The sequence below is a fragment of the Triticum aestivum genome, chromosome 3B (genome assembly GCF_018294505.1).
Source record: "Triticum aestivum cultivar Chinese Spring chromosome 3B, IWGSC CS RefSeq v2.1, whole genome shotgun sequence".
NCBI classification, from domain to species: Eukaryota; Viridiplantae; Streptophyta; class Magnoliopsida; order Poales; family Poaceae; genus Triticum; species Triticum aestivum.
The window spans coordinates 796,183,403-796,207,771 of record NC_057801.1 but is presented as its reverse complement, the minus strand read 5'-3'; positions in this window follow the sequence as shown (position 1 = coordinate 796,207,771).

The window sequence follows — 24,369 nt, the reverse complement described above, 5'->3', positions numbered from 1 at the left end:
CAGAAAAAAACTATGTATGCCTTCCTGACATCAGCCGCGGTTGCTTTATTTATTCCTCAAACAGGTGGTTAGAAACAGTCTTGCTACCTTTTCGCGTTAAGAAATTGGAATGCTTATATTTGTGAGTCTATGCTTCAACTATTGCCACTTTTATAGTAATCACACTTTCAATATCTATGCAAACAGGGATGCTCGATTTTAGTGGAGCTGCACAAAAAGTCCAACTGGTTCAACATTAGGAGCTGTTCATTACGAAGGTACATGGTTTGCTACTATCTTGCTACTCTTTTTGTATTGTCATTAGATAGTAATACTAGTGGTTTGCATGTGAATTTATTGGCAGGGTGGACCTACATTGGAGGTGCAGGACAGGATTCAATGATTGGATGCTCAATTTCGGTTGTATCGATTTCACCTCTTCCATCACTGTGAACATGGTGTGGCATATGTTTACTAGCTTCTTGATATTTGTGCAGATAGACATGTCTGCCAGTTGCTATTTGGCAAATAAACAAAGTGTCCGCAATTTTGGTTGAACTGCACAAGAGAATAGTATAGTCACTGCATGCAGTGCCATTTGAAAATAGACACAAAGATTGGATAGTCACTTCATGGACTGCAGAAAAGTAGTACTGTACTATTTACTAGCCAACACTTGGTGCTTCATTGCTTTGGTCTGATTATACAATGGGCATCATTTTCCCTAAGTTAAAGTTTGTATTCCGAAAATAGTCTCGCAGTGTGATCGAGAGAAGACCAAATCATATTGCAGTGGATGTTCCTCCATCATGTGTGGTTCATTCTCATGGTTCTAGCTGTTGGTGAAACCACTTACGTTTGCAAGAGGAATTGTAGACTTCACAAACAAATTTGTCTTTCAGTCTGTACTGAATGTTGGCCAAGAGAAGCATCCATGTTAGTAGGAAGAACAGATGTTTTTTCTAGATCTTTGCTTTTGGAGCTACATATTTATATATGATTTGTGAATCATTGAGATGCATTAACATGTTGATCTTATGTATGGGAATCATACTAGTTAGTTTTAGTTGTGACGCAAGATCCAAAGTGGCTAATCTTTGCTTTTGGAGCTACATATTTGTATATGATCTGTGAATCATTGAGATGCATTAACAGTTACTTATTTCTGTTTGCTCAGTGTTTACAAGTTACTGATCGGTCAATAGCTAGCCTACAAATGCGCACCTGGCAGTTTTATTTGCGATGCAAGATGCGAAGTGGCAGTTTTTTGAATAAAAATGCCTACCTCCGAAGAAACTGACAAGCTACACTATTGATCCTAGACGGATAAAAATGCCTACCTCTGAAGAAACTGACAAGCTACACTATTGATCCTACACGGATAAATAGCGTATCACACACGTACTACCTCCTTTCCGGTTTGCAGGGCTCAATTCAAGAAACGACCTACTCGATCCTATGCGAATAAATAGCGGATCACGCACGTACTAGTACCTCCTTTCCGATTTGTAGGGCTTAATTCAAACCTCTCACCAACCAAGGTACTCCCTCCGTCCGGTTTTATTAGTCCCGTGAGCAAAGCAGCAAGACCAAGGCATGGCAATAATTAACGACATGCAGAAGTTTAAGCCTAATTAATTCCAGCGATTTAAGTGGCTGCATGCGTGCCCTCGGCTGCGACTCGTTGCATGCTGCTTCGCATACTGCCTGCGAGCGATTTTGAGTGCCTGCATGCAGCCGGCCGTAATTAAGGCAGCTAACTAATGCGAAAAAAGATACGCTTTAATTGTTACGGGCTTTTTAAATCCGAGAAATCATTATTGACAAGGAGGGAGATGATTCGAGTGCAGTCATTTGACCGCCATGCCGGCGTGCGACCCAGACGGGACGGGACAGCACAGTCATAATTTCAGTTTCCCTAGTTTTCCACAGCAAGCTGGCGCGCTAAGCCATTATGCATTGAATTCCGATGACCGTCGCGCTACCTTCCCCCTATAAGTACTGTTTCCTGGCATTCTCTAGTGCCACCGTGACCAACTCGCCATATCCTCATAAGCCCCCACTAGCCCGACGTCGCTCGCCACGTCCGCCATGCCCCCGCCTGTCCGCGGTAGGCGACACCGGAGGCGGTCACCGCCGGAACCAGTGTTCGGTTTTTCACCAGAAGGCAGACGGAGGGAGGAGGCATTCTATCTGTCTTTAGATGGCAATGCGCAGATCGAGGAGTTGTTGGAGCGCGACCACATGGCGAAGGAGCGGGAGTTGTTGGAGCGCGACCGCCTGGCGGAGGAGCAGCGTAACGCCGATTTGCACCGCCAGCGGGACATGGAGCAGCAGCGCACTGACGCTTTGAGTCGGGAGCAGAGCGCCCGCAACTGGGCCGACTACATGGAGGCCGGCGCCCGGCAAATAGCCCTGGAGGCTGTCGGGCACGCACGTGTTCGCGACGCTGATTTTTACTACCAACTCGTCAAGTGGGTTTCCCGCTTGGAAGCCGAAGCTTTGGTGCACCACGCCGGCATGGAAAGGGCCAACGCGCGTGAGCAACGCGCCCTATCGCACCTCTGGCAAGTCCGAGGCGAGGCGCAGGACGCCGGTGCCGGCGTTTAGCGTGTACCGTCGGTATCGTCTAGTTAGCTAAGAGTAAGTTAGTACTAGTCTAGTGGGAGTAGATAGTTAACTTGGCTATGATGGTTGTCAACGTGGAAGTTCAGTACTCTATATGTGGATCAGACCTGTTACTTTGCTCTAAATGTTGAACTTTCCATTTGAACGTATGGAATGGGCTGTTATTTTTTTAAATGGGTTGTATTTGTCCTCCACAGGTTTAGAGGCTGACTTGTGGGCCTAGCAAGTTGACGTGTACACAATCAGGAGATGATTGTACGTGGAGAGGATGACAACAGGGACCCGCCAAGGTCATGGCAGTACGCAAGCAAGTGCCTCCTTATTTCAAGCCAATAAAAAAATGGCTCCTCCTAGTGGATTTCTGACATCTGGGTTGTCACGATTCCGACTCAATGCCACATCAATCTAGCATGTAACACCTCATATCACTTTGCGGCCTCACGCACGGTATTCGCACGAGTGTCGCCTTACCTTTGCCCGGGACCATTTGCGCCTTTTGGCGCACATATATGATAGTGTCGCTAGCATCCATATGATAAGGAGCCCGGGCTGACATGGCTAGTCGTAAACCCAAAGTGGCTCAGACTTACAGGGACAGGCATACATGACCTAGCAACGAACATGTCGGTCATCAGCGAGTGAATCCGGGCTGTAGCAACTGGGCTAGTAGGACTCCGGTAAACCGGGCTGTAGCAGGCTAACAGGACTCCGGTATTCTTCGCGTGACATTTCCCCGAAGGGACAGACACAGGAACGAAGAAGGACACATGCCGGCCAGCCTAAGTGTTCCGGAGTAGTAGCAAGCTACCAAGGCTCAGTGGAAGCACTAGGAGACATTTCCCGGTAAGAGAGGCTACCAAGGATAAACAACTAGATAGTCAGATCCCACACATACCAAGCATTTCAATAACATACACACAATATGCTTGATATGTTGAAATACAACATGGCATCACAACATGACTCTACAACTCAAGTATTTATTCAATAGGCTCCGAGGAGCGAGGTATTACAAACATGAGTCTCATGACCCAACATTCAGAGCATACAAGTGAAAGCACATGCGGGCTGCAGGGGTGTACTTCTTCAAACATGCTCTCACCACTTACCGCCGTTTACACGACATGTACTCGGCAACCTTCAAGCGGAAGCCCAACGAAGGTGTCAGCCATGACCTACCTAAACACTCAAGTCTCTCTCCAGGTTTATCGCCTATTCAGGTTCCATCCGCAGGGAGTCCGGCCGAGGTTTCCACATACGGCCCCGAACGATGTGTGCAGGGTTCCATGACACCAAACGGGCCCCCGGCATACCCGGCCACGTGCCTACCGCATCACAGCCCACCCCTCCGTTTAGTGCTGCCCACGGCCTCCAGCATACTACAAACACCAGAAACTACTTGCAACTCCTGGACAGAGGACAAGGGTGATTAAGAAGCCGAGAGGGTCCATTGGTTTCGGGCCCAATGCGTGGTAGTAACTGTTTCATGGATAACAAACACAGAACTCAGTTCCTGAGGACGGCTTCAATGAGGCAAAAGGGCTCAAACAACTCCTACTCATGCTAGTGGGTTTCATCTATTTACTGTGGCAATGACAGGTCATGCAGAGGATAAAGGGTTCAGCTACCGCAGCAAGTAACAGATGAATTGTTGTTGTTCTAATGCAGTAAAAGAGGGCAGGAGTGAGAGAGTAGGATTGTATCGGAATGAACAAGGGGGTTTTGCTTGCCTCGCACTTCTAAAGATAGTATAGTTCTTCATCGGTGTCATCGAACTCATCGCCGGACGTCGTCTACTGAGAGGGGACAATCACTGGCAAAAGAGAGGGAACACAATCAATGCAATGAACAATATGATGCATGATCATGACATGGCAAAATGAGTGTGTTTTGGCTAATGCAACTTAGAACAGATTGGTGCATTAACCTGCATGGTGATGTGAGCAGGTCATATTAGTGCATTAACTTGTTTCACCTAAACAGCAAGGTTAAATTGTTCTAACATGCATGAAACCAATGCAGATGGAAAGATTGGATTTTTCTGATCATTTTTCATACATAATTTATTTAATTTGGAGTTACGGTTGAATTTCTATGAATTTTTGAAGTTTATACTATTTTCTAGAATTTGCAGATATTTCTAAAATAAAAATAATCCATAAAAAGATGTTTATTGCATCAGCACTTGGTCATGGTGATGTCAGCAGGTCATCTAAGCGGGTCCAGGTCAAACCTGACCAGTGGGATCCACTGGTCAGTGTCACGGTGCTAGCTAGAGTCACTGACGTGTGGGCCCAGTCAACGGCCACGTCAGCTTGGTCAAAGCTGACGCATGGGGCCGCTCTGGTTTAGTTAATCCTAAGCAGAAATTAAACTGGGGTTAATTAGGGCGTGGGGTCCAGATGTCAGTGAGCTAGGAGGATTAACTAATTGTGTCATTAGCACTAACTAATCTACCACGTCACGGGATTAACTCCGGCGATACCGGAGTGCGGGGGCGATGCCCGTCCGGCCAACTCCGGCGTCGGGAGGACACGCGGCTGGTCTCGTTGGAAAGGCCGCGACGCGGTGCGTCCAGTGGTGGCTACAGCTGCGGCTGGGGTGGCCGGAGTAGGCGGTGACGAGGAGCTAGGCGGCGGCCGGAGTTCGGGCGAGGTTGGGAATGGTGCTGTGGGGCACGGCGGGGCGAACTGCTGGGTGCTACGGCCTCCTGGTGATGTGCTGAGCACGGTGACACGCTCGGTTTTGAGCTTACGCGTCTGTGGCCACGACGGCGACATGGCCGATGGAGCCGAGCTCTCGGCCGTGATGGCCAACGGGGTTAGGGGGCAGCTCGAGTGACGTGGCTAGTGGGAGAAGGAAGAGGAGCTCACGGCGAGTTGGCCCGTGCAGACGGCGGGACGGGGAAGCGTCAGAGCGAGCGGGGCAGCGAGGCGGATCTCCGGCAGCTGATGGCGAAGGCAACGACGATGGCGACGAAGCGGGGCCGTCCGGCTTGTTTCCTTCGGCATGGAGAGGTTCAGCGCGAGGAGGCGAAGCTCGGGCACTAGCTGGCTGGGCGTGGGGATGCTGGTGGCCGCGGTGGTGACGGTCGATGGCGATGATTGCGTTCGGTTGCGCTCGAGGAAGGGACTAGAGGGCGAGGGAGAGAGCAGAGAGTGAGGGAGAGGAGCGAGGGGGCTGCGTGGCGTCACCCGAAGAGGCCAGGCCGAAGCGGCAAGCAGGAGGTGCCCGGGCATGCGCCGGCGTGCGTCGGCCACGCGCTCGTCCTCCTGGCAGGGAGGAAGATGACAGGGGAGGGGCCAGGTGGGCTGGGCCGCATAGGTGGGCTACCAGCTGGGCTGGCCAGGTAAGTGGCCCAGGTAGGCGTTCTCTCTCTCTCTCTCTTTTCTAAATTGTTTTCTGTTTTCTATTTTTCTGTAACTTCTGGGCTTTATTTAAAATACCAAAATATTTTCAAAAATCCTGAAAATTATTGTGGGCTCTGTTTGGAATATTCCCAACAGCCCTCACTTAAGTTTAGAATTAATTAAGCATTCAAAATATTATATAGCATTTAAATGCCCAATTGCAAATAGCATATGATTTAATCCAGAGCCCAAATATGACATGGAAAAAGGTGCAACACCTCTGGTTAATGTTTCCAGAATTTTCCAGAAATGATGAACATTTTTGAAAGCCATTTGGATTCACTGAGAATATTTTAGTTGAACCTAGTGGATTCCTTTGATGTTATGGTTGTTGGGTTTCGTAGTAATTTCAAAAATTTTCCTACGCGCACACAGGATCATGTGATGCATAGCAACGAGAGGAGAGTGTTGTCTACGTACCCAACGCAGACCGACTGCGGAAGTGATGACACGACGTAGAGGAAGTAGTCGTACGTCTTCACGATCCAACCGATCAAGCACCGAAACTACGGCACCTCCGAGTTCGAGCACACGTTCAGCTCGATGACGATCCCCGGACTCTGATCCAGCAAAGTGTCGGGGAAGAGTTCCGTCAGCACAACGGCGTGGTGACGATCTTGATGAACTACAGCAGCAGGGCTTCGCCTAAACTCCGCTACAGTATTATCGAGGAATATGGTGGCAGGGGGCACCGCACACGGCTAAGGAATCGATCACGAGGATCAACTTGTGTCAACTTGTGTGTTTAGAGGTGCCCCTGCCTCCGTATATAAAGGAGGAGAGGAGGGGAGGCTGGCCGGCCAAAGAGGGAGGCGCAGGAGAGTCCTACTCCCTCTGGGAGTAGGATTCCTCCCCCCAATCCTAGTCCAACTAGGATTCCTTGGAGGGGAAGGGAGAGAGGGGGGCCGGCCACCTTCTCCTAGTCCTAATAGGACTAGGGGAGGGGGAAGAGGCGCAGCCACCTTGGGCTGCCCCTTTCTCCTTTCCACTAAGGCCCATGAAGGCCCATATGGCTCCCGGGGGGTTCCGGTAACCTCCCGGTAACCCGGTAAAATCCCGATTTCACCCGGAACACTTCCGATGTCCAAACATAGGCTTCCAATATATCAATCTTTACGTCTCAACCATTTCGAGACTCCTTGTCATGTCCGTGATCACATCCGGGACTCCGAACAACCTTCGGTACATCAAAATGCATAAACTCATAATATAACTGTCATCGTAACCTTAAGCGTGCGGACCCTACGGGTTCGAGAACAATGTAGACATGACCGAGACATGTCTCTGGTCAATAACCAATAGCGGGACCTGGATGCCCATATTGGCTCCTACATATTCTACGAAGATCTTTATCGGTCAGACCGCATAACAACATACGTTGTTCCCTTTGTCATCGGTATGTTACTTGCCCGAGATTCGATCGTCGGTATCCAATACCTAGTTCAATCTCGTTACCGGCAAGTCTCTTTACTCGTTCCGTAATACATCATCTCACAACTAACATATTAGTTGTAATGCTTGCAAGGCTTATGTGATGTGTATTACCGAGAGGGCCCAGAGATACCTCTCCGACAATCGGAGTGACAAATCCTAATCTCGAAATACGCCAACCCAACATCGACCATTGGAGACACCTGTAGTACTCCTTTATAATCACCCAGTTACGTTGTGACGTTTGGTAGTACCCAAAGTGTTCCTCCAGTAAACGGGAGTTGCATAATCTCATAGTCATAGGAACAAGTATAAGTCATGAAGAAAGCAATAGCAACATACTAAACGATCGGGTGCTAAGCTAATGGAATGGGTCATGTCAATCAGATCATTCTACTAATGATGTGACCTCGTTAATCAAATAACAACTCATTGTTCATGGTTAGGAAACATAACCATCTTTGATTAACGAGCTAGTCAAGTAGAGGCATACTAGTGACACTCTGTTTGTCTATGTATTCACACATGTATTATGTTTCCGGAAAATACAATTCTAGCATGAATAATAAACATTTATCATGATTATAAGGAAATAAATAATAACTTTATTATTGCCTCTAGGGCATATTTCCTTCAGTCTCCCACTTGAACTAGAGTCAATAATCTAGATTACACTGTAATGATTCTAACACCCATGGAGCTTTGGTGCTGATCATGTTTTGCTCGTGGAAGAGGTTTAGTCAATGGGTCTGCAACATTCAGATCCGTATGTATCTTGCAAATCTCTATGTCTCCCACCTGGACTAGATCCCGGATGGAGTTGAAGCGTCTCTTGATGTGTTTGGTCCTTTTGTGAAATCTGGATTCCTTTGCCAAGGCAATTGCACCAGTATTGTCACAAAAGATTTTCATTGGACCCGATGCACTAGGTATGACACCTAGATCGGATATGAACTCCTTCATCCAGACTCCTTCATTTGCTGCTTCCGAAGCAGCTATGTATTCCGCTTCACATGTAGATCCCGCTACGACGCTTTGTTTAGAACTGCACCAACTGACAGCTCCACCGTTTAATGTAAACACGTATCCGGTTTGCGATTTAGAATCGTCCGGATCAGTGTCAAAGCTTGCATCAACGTAACCTTTTACGATGAGCTCTTTGTCACTTCCATATACGAGAAACATATCCTTAGTCCTTTTCAGGTATTTCAGGATGTTCTTGACCGCTGTCCAGTGATCCATTCCTGGATTACTTTGGTACCTCCCTGCTAAACTTATAGCAAGGCACACATCAGGTCTGGTACACAGCATTGCATACATGATAGAGCCTATGGCTGATGCATAGGGAACATCTTTCATATTCTCTCTATCTTCTGCAGTGGTCGGGCATTGAGTCTTACTCAATTTCACACCTTGTAACACAGGCAAGAACCCTTTCTTTGCTTGATCCATTTTGAATTTCTTCAAAATTTTGTCAAGGTATGTGCTTTGTGAAAGGCCAATTAAGCATCTTGATCTGTCTCTATAGATCTTAATGCCTAATATGTAAGCAGCTTCACCGAGGTCTTTCATTGAAAAACTTTTATTCAAGTATCCCTTTATGCTATCCAGAAATTCTATATCATTTCCAATCAGTAATATGTCATCCACATATAATATCAGAAATGCTACAGAGCTCCCACTCACTTTCTTGTAAATACAGGCTTCTCCAAAAGTCTGTATAAAACCAAATGCTTTGATCACACTATCAAAACGTTTATTCCAACTCCGAGAGGCTTGCACCAGTCCATAAATGGATCGCTGGAGCTTGCACACTTTGTTAGCTCCCTTTGGATCGACAAAACCTTCTGGTTGCATCATATACAACTCTTCTTCCAGGAATCCATTCAGGAATGCAGTTTTGACATCCATTTGCCAAATTTCATAATCATAAAATGCGGCAATTGCTAACATGATTCGGACGGACTTAAGCATCGCTACGGGTGAGAAGGTCTCATCGTAGTCAATTCCTTGAACTTGCCGAAAACCTTTTGCGACAAGTCGAGCTTTGTAGACAGTAACATTACCATCAGCGTCAGTCTTCTTCTTAAAGATCCATTTATTCGCAATCGCTTGCCGATCATCGGGCAAGTCAACCAAAGTCCATACTTTGTTCTCATACATGGATCCCATCTCAGATTTCATGGCTTCTAGCCACTTTGCGGAATCTGGGCTCATCATCGCTTCTTCATAGTTCGTAGGTTCATCATGATCTAGTAGCATGACCTCCAGAACAGGATTACCGTACCACTCTGGTGCGGATCTTACTCTGGTTGATCTACGAAGTTCAGTAGTATCTTGATCTGAAGTTTCATGATCATTATCATTGGCTTCCTCACTAACTGGTGTAGGTGTCACTGAAACAGTTTTCTGTGATGAACTACTTTCCAGTAAGGGAGCAGGTATAGTTACCTCGTCAAGTTCTACTTTCCTCCCACTCACTTCTTTCGAGAGAAACTCCTTCTCTAGAAATGATCCATTCTTAGCAACGAATGTTTTGCCTTCGGATCTGTGATAGAAGGTGTACCCAACAGTTTCCTTTGGGTATCCTATGAAGACACATTTCTCCGATTTGGGTTCGAGCTTATCAGGTTGAAGTTTTTTCACATAAGCATCGCAGCCCCAAACTTTAAGAAACGACAACTTTGGTTTCTTGCTAAACCACAGTTCATAAGGCGTCGTCTCAACGGATTTTGATGGTGCCCTATTTAACGTGAATGCGGCCGTCTCTAAAGCATATCCCCAAAATGATAGCGGTAAATCAGTAAGAGACATCATAGATCGCACCATATCTAGTAAAGTACGATTACGACGTTCGGACACACCATTACGTTGTGGTGTTCCGGGTGGCGTGAGTTGCGAAACTATTCCACAATTTTTCAAATGTACACCAAACTCGTAACTCAAATATTCTCCTCCACGATCAGATCGTAGAAACTTTATTTTCTTGTTACGATGATTTTCAACTTCACTCTGAAATTCTTTGAACTTTTCAAATGTTTCAGACTTATGTTTCATTAAGTAAATATACCCATATCTGCTTAAATCATCTGTGAAGGTGAGAAAATAACGATATCCGCCACGAGCCTCAATATTCATCGGGCCACATACATCGGTATGTATGATTTCCAACAAATCTGTTGCTCTCTCCATAGTACCGGAGAACGGTGTTTTAGTCATCTTTCCCATGAGGCACGGTTCGCAAGTACCAAGTGATTCATAATCAAGTGGTTCCAAAAGTCCATCAGTATGGAGTTTCTTCATGCGTTTTACACCGATATGACCTAAACGACAGTGCCACAAATAAGTTGCACTTTCATTATCAACTCTGCATCTTTTGGTTTCAACATTATGAATATGTGTATTACTACTATCGAGATTTAGTAAGAATAGACCACTCTTCAAGGGTGCATGACCATAAAAGATATTACTCATATAAATAGAACAACCATTATTCTCTGATTTAAATGAATAACCGTCTCGCATTAAACAAGATCCAGATATAATGTTCATGCTCAATGCTGGCACCAAATAACAATTATTTAGGTCTAATATTAATCCCGAAGGTAGATGTAGAGGTAGCGTGCCGACCGCGATCACATCGACTTTGGAACCGTTTCCCACGCGCATCGTCACCTCGTCCTTTGCCAGTGCCCGCTTATTCTGTAGTCCCTGTTTCGAGTTGCAAATATTAGCAACAGAACCAGTATCAAATACCCAGGTGCTACTGCGAGCATTGGTAAGGTACACATCAATAACATGTATATCACATATACCTTTGTTCACCTTGCCATCCTTCTTATCCGCCAAATACTTGGGGCAGTTCCGCTTCCAGTGACCAGTCTGCTTGCAGTAGAAGCACTCAGTTTCAGGCTTAGGTCTAGACTTGGGTTTCTTCTCTTGAGCAGCAACTTGCTTGCCGTTCTTTTTGAAGTTCCCCTTTTTCTTCCCTTTGCCCTTTTTCTTGAAACTAGTGGTCTTGTTAACCATCAACACTTGATGCTCCTTCCTGATTTCTACCTCCGCAGCTTTCAGCATTGCGAAGAGCTCGGGAATAGTCTTGTTCATCCCTTGCATATTATAGTTCATCACGAAGCTCTTGTAGCTTGGTGGCAGTGATTGGAGAATTCTGTCAATGACGCAATCATCCGGAAGATTAACTCCCAATTGAATCAAGTGATTATTATACCCAGACATTTTGAGTATATGCTCACTGACAGAACTGTTCTCCTCCATCTTGCAGCTATAGAACTTATTGGAGACTTCATATCTCTCAATCCGGGCATTTGCTTGAAATATTAACTTCAACTCCTGGAACATCTCATATGCTCCATGACGTTCAAAACGTCGTTGAAGTCCCGATTCTAAGCCGTAAAGCATGGCACACTGAACTATCGAGTAGTCATCAACTTTGCTCTGCCAGACGTTCATAACATCTGGTGTTGCTCCAGCAGCAGGCCTGGCACCCAGCGGTGCTTCCAGGACGTAATTCTTCTGTGCAGCAATGAGGATAATCCTCAAGTTACGGACCCAGTCCGTGTAATTGCTACCATCATCTTTCAACTTTGCTTTCTCAAGGAACGCATTAAAATTCAACGGAACAACAGCACGAGCCATCTATCTACAATCAACATAAACAAGCAAGATACTATCAGGGACTAAGTTCATGATAAATTTTAAGTTCAATTAATCATATTATTAAAGAACTCCCACTTAGATAGACATCCCTCTAATCCTCTAAGTGATCATGTGATCCAAATCAACTAAACCATAACCGATCATCACGTGAGATGGAGTAGTTTAATTGGTGAACATCATTATGTTGATCATATCTACTATATGATTCACGCTCGACCTTTCGGTCTCCGTGTTCCGAGGCCATATCTGCATATGCTAGGCTCGTCAAGTTTAACCTGAGTATTCTGCGTGCGCAACTGTTTTGCACCCGTTGTATTTGAACGTAGAGCCTATCACACCCGATCATCACGTGGTGTCTCAGCACGAAGAACTTTTGCAACGGTGCATACTCAGGGAGAACACTTCTTGATAATTTAGTGAGAGATCATCTTATAATGCTACCGTCAATCAAAGCAAGATAAGATGCATAAAAAGATAAACATCACATGCAATCAATATAAGTGATATGATATGGCCATCATCATCTTGTGCTTGTGATCTCCATCTCCGAAGCACCGTCATGATCACCATCGTCACCGGCGCGACACCTTGATCTCCATCGTAGTATCGTTGTCGTTTCACCAATCTTATGCTTCCACGACTATCACTACCGTTTAGTAATAAAGTAAAGCATTACATCGCGATTGCATTGCATACAATAAAGCGACAACCATATGGCTCCTGCCAGTTGCCGATAACTCGGTTACAAAACATGATCATCTCATACAATAAAATTCAGCATCATGCCTTGACCATATCACATCACAACATGCCCTGCAAAAACAAGTTAGACGTCCTCTACTTTGTTGTTGCATGTTTTACGTGGCTGCTACGGGCTTAAGTAAGAACCAATCTCACCTACGCATCAAAACCACAACGATAGTTTGTCAAATAGACTCTGTTTTAACCTTCGCAAGGACCGGGCGTAGCCATACTTGGTTCAACTAAAGTTGGAGAGGCAGTCGCCCGCAAGCCATCTCTGTGCAAAGCACGTCGAGGGAACCGGTCTCGCGTAAGCGTACGCGTAAGGTTGGTCCGGGTCGTCTCGTCCAACAATACCGCCGAACCAAAATATGACATGCTGGTAGGCAGTATGACTTGTATCGTCCACAACTCACTTGTGTTCTACTCGTGCATATAACATTAACATCAATAACCTAGGCTCTGATACCACTGTTGGGTTTAGTAGTAATTTCAAAAAATTTCCTACGCGCACACAGGATCATGTGATGCATAGCAACGAGAGGAGAGTGTTGTCTACGTACCCAACGCAGACCGACTGCGGAAGCGATGACACGACGTAGAGGAAGTAGTCGTACGTCTTCACGATCCAACCGATCAAGCACCGAAACTACGGCACCTCCGAGTTCGAGCACACGTTCAGCTCGATGACGATCCCCGGACTCCGATCCAGCAAAGTGTCGGGGAAGAGTTCCGTCAGCACGACGGCGTGGTGACGATCTTGATGAACTACAGCAGCAGGGCTTCGCCTAAACTCCGCTACAGTATTATCGAGGAATATGGTGGCAGGGGGCACCGCACACGGCTAAGGAATCGATCACGAGGATCAACTTGTGTCAACTTGTGTGTTTAGAGGTGCCCCTGCCACCGTATATAAAGGAGGAGAGGAGGGGAGGCTGGCCGGCCAAAGAGGGAGGCGCAGGAGAGTCCTACTCCCTCTGGGAGTAGGATTCCTCCCCCCAATCCTAGTCCAACTAGGATTCCTTGGAGGGGAAGGGAGAGAGGGGGGCCGGCCACCTTCTCCTAGTCCTAATAGGACTAGGGGAGGGGGAAGAGGCGCAGCCACCTTGGGCTGCCCCTTTCTCCTTTCCACTAAGGCCCATGAAGGCCCATATGGCTCCCGGGGGTTCCGGTAACCTCCCGGTAACCCGGTAAAATCCCGATTTCACCCGGAACACTTCCGATGTCCAAACATAGGCTTCCAATATATCAATCTTTACGTCTCGACCATTTCGAGACTCCTCGTCATGTCCGTGATCACATCCGGGACTCCGAACAACCTTCGGTACATCAAAATGCATAAACTCATAATATAACTGTCATCGTAACCTTAAGCGTGCGGACCCTACGGGTTCGAGAACAATGTAGACATGACCGAGACATGTCTCTGGTCAATAACCAATAGCGGGACCTGGATGCCCATATTGGCTCCTACATATTCTACGAAGATCTTTATCGGTCAGACCGCATAACAACATACGTTGTTCCCTTTGTCATCGGTATGTTACTTGCCCGAGATTCGATCGTCGGTATCCAATACCTAGTTCAATCTCGTTACCGGCAAGTCTCTTTACTCGTTCCGTAATACATCATCTCACAACTAACATATTAGTTGTAATGCTTGCAAGGCTTATGTGATGTGTATTACCGAGAGGGCCCAGAGATACCTCTCCGACAATCGGAGTGACAAATCCTAATCTCGAAATACGCCAACCCAACATCGACCATTGGAGACACCTGTAGTACTCCTTTATAATCACCCAGTTACGTTGTGACGTTTGGTAGTACCCAAAGTGTTCCTCCGGTAAACGGGAGTTGCATAATCTCATAGTCATAGGAACAAGTATAAGTCATGAAGAAAGCAATAGCAACATACTAAACGATCGGGTGCTAAGCTAATGGAATGGGTCATGTCAATCAGATCATTCTACTAATGATGTGACCTCGTTAATCAAATAACAACTCATTGTTCATGGTTAGGAAACATAACGATCTTTGATTAACGAGCTAGTCAAGTAGAGGCATACTAGTGACACTCTGTTTGTCTATGTATTCACACATGTATTATGTTTCCGGAAAATACAATTCTAGCATGAATAATAAACATTTATCATGATTATAAGGAAATAAATAATAACTTTATTATTGCCTCTAGGGCATATTTCCTTCAATGGTTTAGGCAATCCCCATTTCAGGTTTAACTGAAATTTAAACATGATGCAACACCAGATGCTAGCACTAGGTATTAATAGAACTAGGGATGTGACAACTCACCCCCACTAAACAAGAATCTCGGCCCAAGATTCAAGTCGTGAGGTAAGAAGGAAGGGGGTCACAAAACTATCACGATCTTCTCGATCCAACTGCCCTTCCCGAGGATGTTGATTCATTCCATCATCTTGATCTTGACGTCTTGCTTTGAGAACTTCAACCAACATGACAATGGGAGAAAAGAAAAAAAACTCTAGAAGGATCGATCTTCTCGAAGATCGAACAACTCAGGATTAACTCACGGAGTGAGACATAGCAGCATCTCTCGAGCTGAGACATGAAGCACACATCCAAAGGTATGGAGTGGAACAGATGACAGAGGTTCACTAGGTAGGCAACAATCTCACGCTTAAGAAGGTGGTGAACGGTTGTGAATGTAGCGAGGAGTTGAGTTGCCTTGATACCATAACGGAACATCTTGGAGGAGGGTGATTCGTGGAGTTATTACCCTAAGTGGCAAAAAGAATTACCTTTGATATAGAGATCATTGAGACTCTCTATACCAGCATGGGACAAATCTTGAGCGAGCGTTTGGAGGAGTTCGGTAGAATGGCATACTTGGACTAGTATAGATGATGTGGATTACCTTGTTGAAGACAACACAAGGGATGATTTTACTTATCACCGGAAATGGATGAGACCCATGGTAGGATGGCACATTGGCGGTGCAAGCTGGGAACGAATGCAAATGCTGGGAATGATTATGGTAACTGGGGAGGAGCCCCATCAGTAGAGAGTGGGTCCACTGTTGAAAATTTACAGCATAACCGACGAAACTAGGAGCAATCCCAGTTAGTGCCGATGATAACACCTAGTGCTTGTGCGTGCTCTCAAGAAATTGAGCATTTCCATATTCATCAAGGTTTCACCAACATCCGTGTCAAGGATCCTGGCAACACAACATACTACCATGATGAGTATTGGTGGAGGAAGCAGATGCAAGGAAGACAACACTTTCCCAGATTTCACCTTAGCGAGGCGAAGGGGACAAAATCTGGATGATCGACCAAGAGACATTTAGCACTCCGCTTCTAATGTTCTCCTTGATGTGCTAGCGCAACCCATTTATGAAAATGGTTTGGTATGTAGAACATCAAGTAGAAGGTCGGACTTTGGAAGCACAAGAATCCATAAGGAATAACTACGGAAGTAGTATCCTACGAAATTCTTATGGGGAGGTGGCCAACTTTCTCAATCAAGATACTACAATAACAGGTCTTCCGGCTGGGTGTGTTGGCCACGTCATTCTCTTCCCCGGGTTACAGAGAGACCAATATTATAGTTCTTGGAAGATGTTCCAACCATCATATCTTCCTGAGATTTAGGTCTGGTTGGTGTCAGGATATTCCAGACTCATCAAGTCTAGAAAGAAAAATGAAGGTTTGCAACACAAATCGACGAGATGACCTTGCGAGATTCTTGGGGGATGAACTACAATAGCAAGCTCCAAACACATGAGCTGGTTCTGCTACACACATGTGAGCACGCTGTCCCAGACAAGCATGGCCACATAGTAGTCTTATAATAAAATACTACCGAGTTCAGGTGGGGAACCATCATCGAGGATATCAAAGTCCTTACATAAGGCATGCTCTTAAGAAGGAACTTCTTCTCCTTGAACAAACCAATCAGTGGCTTTGTGTGCTACGGAATACATATGGAGTGGAGGTAATTAATCTACCAAACCATAGTATACTTTGCACATGCATGACTGACTTGGGATGATTCCAAAGGAAACAAAAACAATCTTTCTCGGATCCACGGCGGCAACTTACACCAAGTGCACGTGAGTTAGAGGAAGTCACTTCTTTCGTCTGAACATATACCTCATGAACGGAACACGAAGATAATGCTTACACAAGTTTCCAACACTAGCCTGATGTTCATCATGAATTATGGAGGAGATAAAATGTTGTTGATGGGCTCAACAACAACTCATCAAAATTTCCATATCACTGGAATTCCGCCATTATGTGAACAAGGTGATAGTACTGGTCAGACCAAAGGATGTAATGGTGTATGCCCGAGGGATCAACCTCAAGTAAGACAACATTACAAACATTGTTGGTGCTGATTTTGATTTGATGATAGCCCATACTCAAATCATGTTTTGATAAGACAACAGATCCATCAATTGGTCACGGAGATAGATCGATGAAGATATCATCTTTCTTCAACACACATATACAAAGAGATATCCCTTTGAAATGAACTAAGTCGGACAAAGCTTTTATCTTCCAACTCTCCAAGTTATTGTTCAGCTTAACCAACTAGCTCAGGGGTATCCAACATAGACTCTTGGAGAAGGGGTGGTTTATAACAAAACAACTTGAGCACGAACTCAACATACCGGTCAGGTGACAACCTGGTTATACTTCCGAGAAGATATACGGAAAATCACAAACCACCGATATGTCACTAAGCTCGAGAACAATCTTGCTTTTCAGGGCAAGACGATATGATCAATAGAGCGGGTGATTGACAAAATCCTAACTCAACGACCGAAGAGTGCATCGGAAATAGGGACTAGGTAGCACAATCAACCTTAGTGTGACGATTCAATAATCAACACGCTAAGAATGAGGTTATCGTCCATTTAACTACCAAGCAACGGAGTTGCTAGCAGTATTGATTTCACACACCACGATTCACTTATCAGCATTCCGGTTACAATAACACAGAAACCGAGGAATGAACAATGATGGCAAGAGGTATTACTGCGTCAAGAACTCATAAGAGATAGTGCAATCCTCATGACGATCCTGACGTAAAGAGGGTAATACTTCAGGGTAGAAGGGATCAAAAGCTTGATTGCATTTTGATCTACAGAATACAACTGCTTTGACCCAATCCTGGATATGGGTGAGGTACTGGAGTTTGTTTCTCCTAGTCATTCCAAAATAGAATGACTTGACGGACCACAAGAGTAATAGGCATCGATGAGCTCGAGTGCACAACTACTCTTGACTATCAATTGATAGACGAGGGTCAAAGGACAACTAAGAGGGACACCTCAAAAGAACATAAGATTTCCTGAGTTGTGGATGCATGGATTAGGATGTCGAACGAGTTCAACATATTTCTTCCAGACAATTCATGCAGAGAGGTAGGACTGGCAGGGTCACAACATAGAATCGAGAACTCATCGAGAGCACTTTTGTTGTGATCTTTTGGTTCAACGAGGAACTGCTGCCATAAGTAGTTCATGGTATTTGGAAGAACGATATACCACAAACCTCGAGAACTATTGCAAAGGTTACTAATAACCTAAAGGAACGAGCAAACACTATCAACATGAAGTGAGTAGGGTGAATATCGGACTCAAAACCCAAGGACTAGAATACCTACTACTAAGTGGCATCACGGGATGCTTTCGGGAATAAAGGCCAGAATCACCACACTGGGAACACAAGCATGGCTAGGGTACTAGGTGATACTCTAGACACCTAGGGTCATAGTAATAGCTCCAACATAAATGCCGAGGCAATGAAGTACCTCAACAACCTAGTTGGTGTGGTTGATCTGGCTCAAAGGAACTTTGGAACGATCAGAAGGGATTTGCAAATGCATCAGATTGTTTAGAAACCTGGAGCGACTCGGACAGCATAACGGCTGTAAATGCTCAAAAATATTTGAGACATCCTGCAAAATGGTGGCATAACCACTCGATCATCATAATATCAAGGTTTTGAGATCAACTACCAATACACGGAGATAGTAGGAACTAAACTAAGACTTGAATCCACCAATCGTATATGTTTATGGATTAGTAACACGTGATCCTGATAGAAAGAAGAGAAAGCCTAGTTCCTTAACCCCGTAGGAAAGATAAGATGACTCAGATCAGAAGGGCATAAGGTATAAGGAGTAAAAAGAGCCTTACGTTCCATCCCACAATCAATTCCCTTATATAACTAAAGAATTTCTAGACTCAACTTCGACCAGTTTGGCTTGGTAATCCTACAGGCAGTCAGGCTCTGATACCAAAGCTGTCAGGACTCCAACTCAATGCCACATCGATCTAGCATGTAACACCTCACACTACTAGGGAAAAGCCTAGCAGCAGCGCGGGTTTTGGGCCTGTCAGTAGCGCGGGTACCGGCACTACTAATAAGGCGCTACAGCTAACGTATAGCAGTAGTGCATGTTGTCCCGCGCTACTGCTATTCATGAATAGCCGTAGCGCTCTTTAGGAAAAGGCGCTGCTGATATTATCTGCTGCGCTCTTTACATGGAAGCGCTAATGGTAAGGACGCGCTACTGCTAAATTCCCCCCCCCCTCGCTACTACTAGTTTTATTAGTTTTTTTTCCTGCATATTTGTTTTGTATTTGAATAGGCTTTATACAATAATCTTTAGCATATCATCCACATACAAATGTAATCATAGCATATACATACAATTAGTCTCATCAAATCATGTCATCATCATAATCATCATCCAACACAAAGTGGTCTCTTGTCATCAATCTCGAAAATAGCGATACAAGTCTGGATTACTTGCAAATACATCGTCATCCATCTAAACAATGATATACGTGAGAATAGCTATCACTTTGAGTACATGAGTTCATATCCCTCTCTCACATTAGCGTGAACCTAAACTAACTACTGCCTGTCGCTCGGAAACCGAAAACCGGTACACCTGGGCCTGACACTCCGGCCACTTGTCGTATATATACTCCTGGCGTAGCACTTCTTCGCCATCTATGATCTATGCACCTGCATCGTCACATGAGTCGATGATATGCAACATATATAGTTGAGCAACAGAAAGAGATAGACTTGGCAAAAATAGAAACAACATATCATAAGCATAAATAACAAAGTTCATCGTACCCAAAATGCCCTAACTAGAGTGATTTTCACTAGTCGAGGAGGAGGACGGTTTCATTACATCACAAATAAAGTTTCACCATGCATAACTCAAAGTTTTGTCATAAAAGAAAGTATGGACTAAACGAACACATTGTCATATATCGACAATCACTCCTTCATGTCGTGCCATCCATCCATGTCAGGGAGATAGTCCTCGAGCTTAGTGAAAGGCTTCATGTCGAGACGTTGAGAGGCTATCCATGTTCGGACGTCTTCCCGCGACATTTGTCCTTCTGCGTAGAACATCCCTGTTTTCCCGACGACCTCATTCATGATGATTTGGGAAAGTTCACGCTGGATGTTATAGAACTCAGCTCGAAGTCGATGATCCTCGATATCTCCTATGTCCTTTGCCCATTGCAGAATATGAGCATCGCCAGATCTAGGTGACATGTGAAGGTTCGGGTGATCCCGTCTGTACTCCAGCATGTGGTGTAGGACATAGAATCCATCATTAAGAGATTCGTTCGGTTGCTGGATGCAGCAGAAGTCGGTCTTATGGCTGAAGGCGGCCCTGCCGCCCCTTCTGTTCTTGTCCCTAACCTCTCCACCCCTTGCTTGGTAGTAAAACATAGCACTGTCGAGAACATCTTTGATGTGGGTGTAATCCTTTTTGTGAATGTTCTTCGACGAGTCCAAGTAAAGAGCGTGGGAGAATCGGGGGTAGAGGATGATGAGGACGGCGCGCCCGCCGCGGCGCAAAATAAATACACCTCAAATTAATTAGCCCCCACCGTGCAAATGAATTATTGAAATCGAAGGAAGAATAGCAGCGCGGATGACTTACACGGGATGATAAGGCACGAGAATCGCCTCCTTGTCCTTATTGGCCACCATGAAACTGACGATGTAATCCCTCGCGTATTCACGCTGCTCTGCACAGACTCCCAAGAAGCCCTCGTGCATGTAGTACGGGTCAGCGACACAGATATGACGTATCTGCTCAACCCCAATGATGTAGTTCATGTGCAAGGCATAAAGGCGGACAAACGTAAAATCCAGCTTCTTCACGTGAAACATGTCAAATATGTAATCGAATCGGAGGAAGAACTTATCCGCGGGGAAGCTGTCGATGTACGACATTTGCCGCGGAACGTTAACCACGTAGAGTGGGTATCCTGGATCTTTCGAGGCGATGAGGCCTTTCTCTACCCGCAGCACATCGTCATGAAGTCTCCTTAGATCGCCGAATCTGGCCCATAGCGTTGTTGCAGGTAGGATTGGTTGACTGGGGATATGCCATTTATCCGCATCGGGGATATCTACACGGTCCTAAAGCCGAGGCTGCTGAGGTGGCTGGATCATAGAATCAGCTTTTTTGCCTTTCCTCGCTCTCTTCCTAGACTTCTTTACTACCGGAAGGTCGTCAATAATACGTTGAGACGATAATTCAGGCACCGACTCGTGATGCTCAAACCCTGAGGAGGCACCAGTATAGACATCCTGTTCAGCGCCATCGTCATCCTCATCCTCATACATGGCGACGTCATCAGCGACTAATGGAGTCACCTGCTTACCCCGTCCGCTATCACCCAACCCGACACCTGACGCTAATTGGGTAGGTGGGGTGTTGATGTTCATACCTTGCTGAGGCTGCGTGCTCGTGGGTGTGCTCCCGGCCACCTCCAGACGAAGCAGACTCTTTGGCCACAACAGGACCCACCCATTGCAACAATCACCAAGCCGCCGCGGGGTCTCGTCGTCATCCCCCACTAGTACTAGAGGAGGCAAATTCTCGTGGCCCGGTTTGACACTGGCCACGGAAACCTTGAAGACATTCGGGGGGATCGGCCGGCTGTGGAACAATGGTTCCTTCGGCTCCATTATCGTCGCCTTCCCCACGTCCACCTTCTGTTCGCCGATGGTGTACAATATGGTGCACGGGGATTCGTCGGCCTGCAAAGAAAAGTTTGCGACGTGAGACATCCGAAAGGCAACGAAAACAGGAGATTATACATTTATATTGAAGGGGGCCAGTGTGACAGATACCATGAGGGCGTCGAGCTCAGCCAAAGAGGAGGCACCACCGAGCATGTCCAGTGCGGGAGCCGGTGCGGGAGCAGGTGTGGGAGACGGTGCGGGAGCAGGTGCGGGAGCCAGTGCGGGAGCAGGTGCTCCCAAGAAGTTAGCAAGGGGAAAGTCATCTGCATTTTTTTTCTGGATTTTGCCTTGTCCAAGTGAAAACGCCCGTCACCAAGGAAGTAGATATATCTGCAATCGCCTGTTTTGCGGCAGCTACTGCTGTTGCGACTGTCTGAGATGATTTCTTCTCAAGTGCAATCTCAACCTTCTTGTCGATGTTTTCTTCAGTTAACCTCCGTCTTTCCTTTCTCTCCTCCGTGGTCTCAAGGTAGTACTTCTTCCACGTGGCGCCGTCTCCGACACCGTGCACGCGTCCATACAACGGTCGAGTATCCACTGGTTGTTGTTTCAATATGTTCAACGCCCAGTTGAATGGAGTGTCCCACTTGGGCCTCGCCAATGCCTCAGACGGCGAGTCACTTTCGGCCACAATCCGGTGCTGCTCTCTCTGCAAAAGGCACAAGGATCATTTACAAATATGACTAACGTGTGCAGTTGAATTGATCAGAAACTAAAATTACCAGCAGTCTCATGAACTCCGTAATGACCGGTGTTGTCTCGTAAACCTTCTTCACTGGGTCCCAGCGGTGCCGGGCCCTCAGGACGTCACGCTCCTGCGGGACGGTGAAATCCGTCAAGGGGTCTGAGATGCCCAGACTCGCGGCTTCCACGTCCTCCTTGGCCCATTTGGACCTCTTTCCGCCGTAACCACGGCTTCCAAGGTGGTGGCTCCCAATGTTCCTCTTTTGAAGCCCCTTCATGTACTTAGACTTTTTTTTGGCAGCTTCGGCCTCGCAAGCCTCCTTGAATATTTGAAACTGCTCTTCCGTGATTGTCGGATTATCCTTTACAATCTCGGAGTAGGGTTCCCCGTCATTGATCTTTGCTTTCACTCGATTTTTCCAGGCGGCCAACGCGTCGCTAAACTTGGTCATGGCGTGTTTGTTTATCTTCCTAGTGGATTTCTGACATCTGGGTTGTCAGGACTCCGACTCAATGCCACATCGATCGAGCATGTAACACCTCATATCACTTTGCGGCCTCACGCACGGTATTCCCACGGGTGTCGCCTTACCTTTGCCCGGGACCGTTTGCACCTTTTGGCACACGTATATGATAGTGTCGCTAGCATCCGTATGATAAGGAGCCCGGGCTGACATGGCTAGTCATAAACCCAAAGTGGCTCAGACTTACAGGGACAGGCATACATGACCCAGCAACGAACGTGTCGGTCATCAGCGAGTGACTCCGGGCTGCAGCAACTGGGCTAGTAGGACTCCGGTAAACCGGGCTGTAGCGGGCTAACAGGACTCCGATATTCATCGCGTGACATTTCCCCGAAGGGACAGACACAACAATGAAGAAGGTCACATGCTGGCCAGCCTAAGTGTTCCGGAGCAGTAGCAAGCTACCAAGGCTCAGTGGAAGCACTAGGAGACATTTCCCGGTAAGAGAGGCTACCAAGGATAAACAACTAGATAGTCAGATCCCACACATAACAAGCATTTCAATAACATGCACACAATCTGCTCGATATGTGCAAATACAACATGGCATCACAACATGACTCTACAACTCAAGTATTTATTCAATAGGCTCCGAGGAGTGAGATATTACAAACATGGGTCTCATGACCCAACATTCAGAGCATACAAGTCAAAGCACATGCGAAAGCGTAACATGTCTAAGTAGAGATATCTACAAAAGAAAAAGGCTGAGAAGCCTGACTATCTACCAGATCCTGTCGAGGGCACAAGATCGTAGCTGAGGTAACAAGCTAAATGTCGAAGTCCACGCGGAACTACTAGAGAGACTAACGTCTCTCTACAAAACATAAAATAGGCAAACGTGAGTACAAATGTACCCATCAAGACATACATCATAACTAGCTACATATGCATCATTGTCAACAAAGGGGATGGTGGGGTTTAACTGCAGCAAGCTAGCTTTGACTCGGTGGCTATCCTGAACTACGACTGCAAGTAACTCTTTTGAGGTGGCGCATACGAGTCCACATATTCACCATATCAATACACCACTATGGATCCGCTCCCATCTCCCTACGAGAACGCCATCCATAGCACTCACGCTTATGTTGCGCATTTTAGAGTATCCACTTTCACTTGTCTATGAACTATACACGCAACCCAGAAGTCCTTTTCCGCGGACACGGCTATTCGAATAGAAGATGTTAACCCTGCATGAGTGTACTTCTTCACACACGCTCTCACCAC